At 41.3% G+C, this 5,892-nt stretch overlaps 1 protein-coding gene across 3 annotated transcripts in view; it reads left to right on the top strand.

The window, feature by feature from the left end:
* Nucleotides 1-5,487: 5,487 nt before the first annotated feature.
* Nucleotides 5,488-5,892, top strand: part of ZFPM2 (zinc finger protein, FOG family member 2) — a 317,702-nt gene continuing 317,297 nt past the window's right edge. The window contains exon 1 of one of the 3 annotated variants that reach the window (XM_027452589.3): nucleotides 5,488-5,892. This exon is cut by the window's right edge and continues 58 nt beyond it. The gene's annotated coding sequence lies outside the window, so the exon portion shown is untranslated. The other 2 variants (XM_038174744.2, XM_027452588.3) reach the window with 2 other exon arrangements.

The raw sequence follows: 5,892 nt of genomic DNA, 5'->3' as shown, positions 1-5,892 counted from the left end.
TTACAGTGAAATGAAAGAACAAGGAGAAAAGAAAATGCTATTTTAGTTCAAGCTTTGATTGTAGTTGCACTTTATACTCATGTCACTACTTTACGAGTGTTGCACTAAGAAGTCATAAAGAGTAATTTGACAACATTAATGTTATCTTTTCAGTGCTATTCTATGTCTACATGAAATACTGCTGTTGGCTTATTTAAAAACAAATAAAGATAGAAATAAAGATTTTACAGCACCACAGCCATTCTTCCATATTTTTTTCTTCTGTTTCTCCTATTCTCCTATTCCTTTTTTTTTTTTTTTTTTTTTTTTTCCTTTAGGTTGTATTTTCTTCTGAACTTCTCCCTCTCTGTGCTTAGAAGCTGAAAGAAAACTCATGATACGTTACTGTTTGTATCTCTGAGAAAGGTGTCTCTCAGAAGCCCAGACTGTAGAGTGTTAAGACTGTGCTAAGGGTAGTATGCTCCTGGGGAGGATAGGGTCAGTCACAGAACACAGAGAAGTCCCGTGACTTGTAACAGAACTGGCCTCTGAAGCCCATTTGCATGCCAAAACAGTAAGTTACTGCTGCTGGGGGCTGCACAGTCTTGCTACCGGCAGAAATTCACAATGCAGTGTATGATTACAGACTTGTTTCAGTAGATTTTTTCATTTTTCAATGGCCATCTGTAAGCAGTGGGGGTGAATGGGCTGCATTTCAGACAACTGAGGCATCCAGAAATATTTAATCATAGGACACTGTTCTTTCCACCCCACATTCCAGATGCTGCCATATGTGTGATATAATATCTCATTCTGAACATGCATCCATGTTTGTGCCTTTCTTCAATCAAAAAGCTTTCTCCAGCTATGCTACAGCTAGTGAATTTTCTTTTGCAGTTGAAGACATGGCATACTATTAGTTTATTATTAGCTTGTTATTAGCTTATACATGCCATACTATTAGCTTATGCAAATCATCTGGACAGTAGAATTTTGTGGATCTTGAGGTATATTTTTTCTACAAAGGAGAACGTGGACATCAGAATCAGGAGCTGTTGTATATGTAAAATTTTTATGTATATTTTAATGTATTATTTTTATGTATAATTTTTCTAAAGTAAATGCATTTTTTTTCCCCCACAGTATTACTGTAATCCTGTGCAGTGAAAAAGAACATTTGTTATTATTATGAAGAAAATTATGATGGCTATTCCGTGATTCTGATTTTAAGTTGCCCAAAAAGTCTAAGCAGTTTGGTAGACTAACAGTTTGTTCATCCATAAGATTACCTGAGCAATATCAGAGAGCATCCAGTCAGGAAATGAAGAATAATCTTTGCCACTATTTCTGGATAACAAATAAGATATAAATTTTAATGTGAGATGAAAAATATCTTGCATAACTGAACTATTCAAAGAGTGCAGCAATTTCTGGTCTAAAAAAATACATGAAAAGAAACTGAAAACTGACACCAGGGAAATACTAAGCCTCGCACCAACCAAAAAATGAATTCAAATCCAGAGCGTACCCTTTTTAGGAAAAGTCTGCTTAGGAACACAGAAAGTTTCTGAGGTCACCATTTATTTCTATGCTAGTCTTCCTTCTCCATATGGAATGGACATGGGGTTTGGCCTCTAAACACTGGCAGATCTCCCAGAATGGATGCAAAGGTCTGGACTATCAACATGAAGTCTGACTCAGCACTGATTCCAGCACTCTGTGTGTCTGGCTTCCTACATTGTTGTACCAATGGAGATCCTGTGGCCAGGAACTTCACTGTAGGGTTGTGATCACTCCTAGGGAGTAAAACATTCACCAAAAATGTAATACTAATTCAGTTCTAACTTGTTTATGCGACTGGTTGAAAGGGCAATACATATCCACTGGTTTCACCCATTCTTCTTGGATACCCTCAGATCTTCTGTAGGTTCCTAGGCATGTGAAGTATCTGCTTGAAGAAGTTTTTCTTTGTGTTATAGAAATACAAATTGGAAGAGTTCTTCCTCACTTCAAAAGTCAAAGGAAACTTTGCTTCTAAATTCAAGGTTCAAAATGATCATTCAGCTGCTTGGTGGTATTTTTAAGTCTATTTGTAAGTCTCAGTGACGGAATGGAAAGGTTGTTTTAAAAATCATTAAATGTTCATGAAAGAAGGGCATTTTTTAAAAAATGCATGTCATCTATGTGGAAAATAATTGCCCAATTGAAGACTCTGGAAGTCTAAGCTATAATTTTCCTATTTTCTTGCTAGTGTTCTGGCATTTCAAGAATTTAAGTTTTGAACTGTGATAACAGTTCAGTTAGAGGGGTTTTATAAATCTTAGTAGAATCTTCATAAGATATATTGAGATAATTGGAAGTAACAATGCTAGAGCTGATTAAGAAGGAGGTTTCTGTGGAGTTTTTTTCTTGAGCAATTGACTAAGAGCATATGTGTACTGAAATGGGTTTATACCACCAGTGCTCACACTGAATTATCGTTTTGGTTGAAAGAGCATTACTAAATTTTTAAACTATACTTGTTACTCCATTATTTCTAGTCATCTGTCTGTACCCTGTTTATGGACAAACACACACTAGAGACACTGTTTCCCCAGTCCCCATGCTCAGATGTTGCTCTCTGCTGAGCAGGCAAAGGAACTCTGTGAGCACTACCTAGTTGCTAGAGGCAGTATTAAACAGATATTTAAAGAGACAGTGAATGGCATAGATACTACAGCCCTGGTGTGGACAACTTCATAGTTATAGCAGTTCAGTTAAAATTATACATTCTTTTGGAGGGTCTGTGTTTGCAGAGGTAATTCCTAAGATTTTAAAATTCTAGGTTGAATGACTCTCTCCAGGGTTTATTTCTCTAAGAGAAAGCTATACCACATCACTCGTTTCCATTTGACGCAAGTACCTTCTTCTTAGCAATATTGAAAACAATTTGTGGTGAATAGAACCTGAGATTTAACAATTAAATGGTATCAATGACCATGTACAGTTCTTGAGATGCACTCTGGCCCGGTCTCATCTAGTAGATACATCTATTAAATCTCTGTTTTCATGTTATGTGCTACTCATTCTGCTAAAGAAAATGGGTAGTTTTCACAGAGTACTGAAATGTACTAACTGCAAGTTTCTTTGCAAATTAGGGAAAACTGTTTGTTAATTTATGCTGTTAATTGCATTTTAAAACAGCATGCATATGTATGTTTCATTTTGGAATTTCATAAACAACTTCTTAAGCTTTAGCTAAACAAGTCCAAAACACACTGAAATGACTAAGTGTAATAATACCTTAAGTGATCAAGCATATCTCTCTGAATTGTCAAATAACTAATACATCTTTATATGCCCTCTTTCAAGCTGACAAAGTAGAATATGGCTTTAATAACTCAGAATGCACAAAATATGTAACTTAACTTACACTGCTGCTTAAATATTTACGAAAGTAAGAGTCAGCACAGTAATGATGCTCTTATGTAATTTACTTTAAACAGTATATAAGAATAAACACTTATTTGTGACACAGACTCGAGCATTCCTTCATTTTGCATTGCTGTTTATCACTTATTTATAACTGTTCTATACCATGTAAAGTATATTATTTTTTAAGTTACAGTGGCCGAACAGTGTTTTACAATTTGCAGTTTTTATATTGTCCAAATGTTGGAAACATGTTACCCAACTCCATTCTTTTACATTTAAACAGCAGTAGGTATAAAGTTGATATCTGCCAAATTACCTCTTTGACCTGAAGACACTGTGTGAAAGGCAGGCAACAAAATAGAATCAGAAATGGTCAACCTATCTGAAGGAAAGGACATTGCTAATTCTGAGACTTTAAGAAAATGCTGAGAATGGATAAAAATCAAATATAAATAATACTAACTTTAATTTGAAAGATGGGTATCTCGTCTGTCCAGACTCCTGTTCTAGCCTCATTCTGCAACAAAGCCATAACAGCATTTCATTTGGTGGTGACTGTTATGTTTGTCTACTAACATAGCATACCTTCTTGAAAACACTACCACTACTATGAAAATGCTACCACTACTACACTGGTATTTAAACTTGAGCCTGCACCACTGGAGAATAAATTGAAATACAAATTTGGCACACCACAATCACTTCAACTAACAAAAGAACATGTATTATTTACTCAGACCCTTTAAAGTATCTAAAAACCAAATATTTAATACCATTCACTGTTTCTATCATGTTCTCTTGTGTGATAAGAAGTGTTTTAGCAAATTCCCTTATAATTTACAAACATTGCTTTGTAACAAAATATGATGGGAAATTTTAGTATATTGCCTTAGTAAAATTTAAGTTGCTTGTATGAAGACTTTTGCAATATTGCTCAAACAAATAATCACTCAAAGTTTTGAAAGGTCAATCTAAAACCTGATTCTGTTGAGAGTATTTGGTTGGACTACACACGTATGAGCTAAATAAATGCTTAACAATTTAAGCGAACAGAAACCATTTATTTCTTGCTAGTGAAGTTGTAAGAAGTCACTTGACATCGTAGTACATTCATATGTCAGATCTGAAATTTCTGGAAACATGGTAATAAAGATGTTTCAGTATCAAGTATCCCTTCTTGGCATAAATGAAATCAGGCTGATTTTTTTTTCCCCCAAGATTTTTGCAAAGTTAATGTTTGACAACACTGCGATCTGGTAACATGTGTGCAATGCTAAGCAACACGATAAGGTATAGAAAGCACGGGCTGTTCACAACAGACTGTACAAGTGTATATGGGAATTAGACGAGTTAGGCCATTAAAACAGCATGTTCAAGAGAAAGTTTGTCCTAAAGACACAGACTGTAAACACAAGCATAGCTGACGATTTGGCTTTGTCAGAACACTTAATTAGTAATAGAAGCGTCAGATGTCGGTTTCGGCCGTGCGAGAAACACATTTCTCTATTATAACTATTTACAAGGGCAGAAACCAATTAAAGGCGACGCAGACGGTTGGTTTATCTCCATCTTTCACCCAAAAGCCAAGCAGCGATGCATCACAGGGCCAAGCAGGGACCAACAGGCCCCCAGTACCCGCCGTGACAGGGCACCGCGGGCAGCGCCGCGTCCCCCCCGCCCAGCTCCGGCGGGGCGGCGACACCGCTGTGAGGAGCCCCCCGGAGGAAAGCGCTGCCCTCCCCGCCCAGCCTCGGAGCCTCCCGGGGCAGGAGGGAGCGTTCGCTCCGTCAGGACACGGCGGCGGACGCCCTGAGCGGGGCGCCAGGACCCGTGCCCGCCGCGCGGCCGCTGGGGACTTTCCTGCCCGCTCCCTCTGAGGAAAGTTGCGGCTCCCCCCGCCGCCCGCAGCCTCCGCAGCGCCGGGACGATTGAAACCTCCCGCCTCGGCACCCCCCGTGCCCACCCTCTCCACCCCGAAGGCAGGAGGCGGTTTGCACGCCGGCTCGTCTCTGGGAGCGGGCAGCGCCCGTCAAGGCTGAGGGACGAACGCCTCCGTCTTTCCGCCCCCCCCCGGCCCCGAAAGCCCCTCCCTCGCCCCCTCCCTCGCCGCCTGTCAGTCGGAGCGGAGCGGAGCGGCAACGGCAGAGAGCGGGCGAGAGAGGGAGAGAGAGAGCGAGGAGCCAGCTCTCCCCTCCCTCCCTCTCTCCCTCCCTCCCTTCCTTCCTCCTCTCTCCCTCCCTCCCTCCTTCCCCCGCTCCCTCCCTCCGCGCTTTCTGCTGCTCTCTCTCCCCCCCTCGCTCTCCGCCCCGATCTCCCCGTCCCTCTTCCCTTCGTCCTCCGGCACAGGCACACACGCTCCTTCCCTCTCCCGGCTCTCCTGTCATTTGCCGTGGCATCTCGGGGCGGCCGCCGGCTCCTCCATGCGCCCCGTCGGCTGAGCCGGCCCCCGGCCCCCCCTGTCCCCCCCTCAGCTCCGCTCCCGTACCTGGAGCGAGGCAG

This window comes from Anas platyrhynchos, chromosome 2, assembly GCF_047663525.1.
Source record: "Anas platyrhynchos isolate ZD024472 breed Pekin duck chromosome 2, IASCAAS_PekinDuck_T2T, whole genome shotgun sequence".
Classification (NCBI taxonomy): domain Eukaryota; kingdom Metazoa; phylum Chordata; class Aves; order Anseriformes; family Anatidae; genus Anas; species Anas platyrhynchos.
Note: the sequence above shows the minus strand (reverse complement) of the source record. Positions and strands in the feature narration are given on the sequence as shown.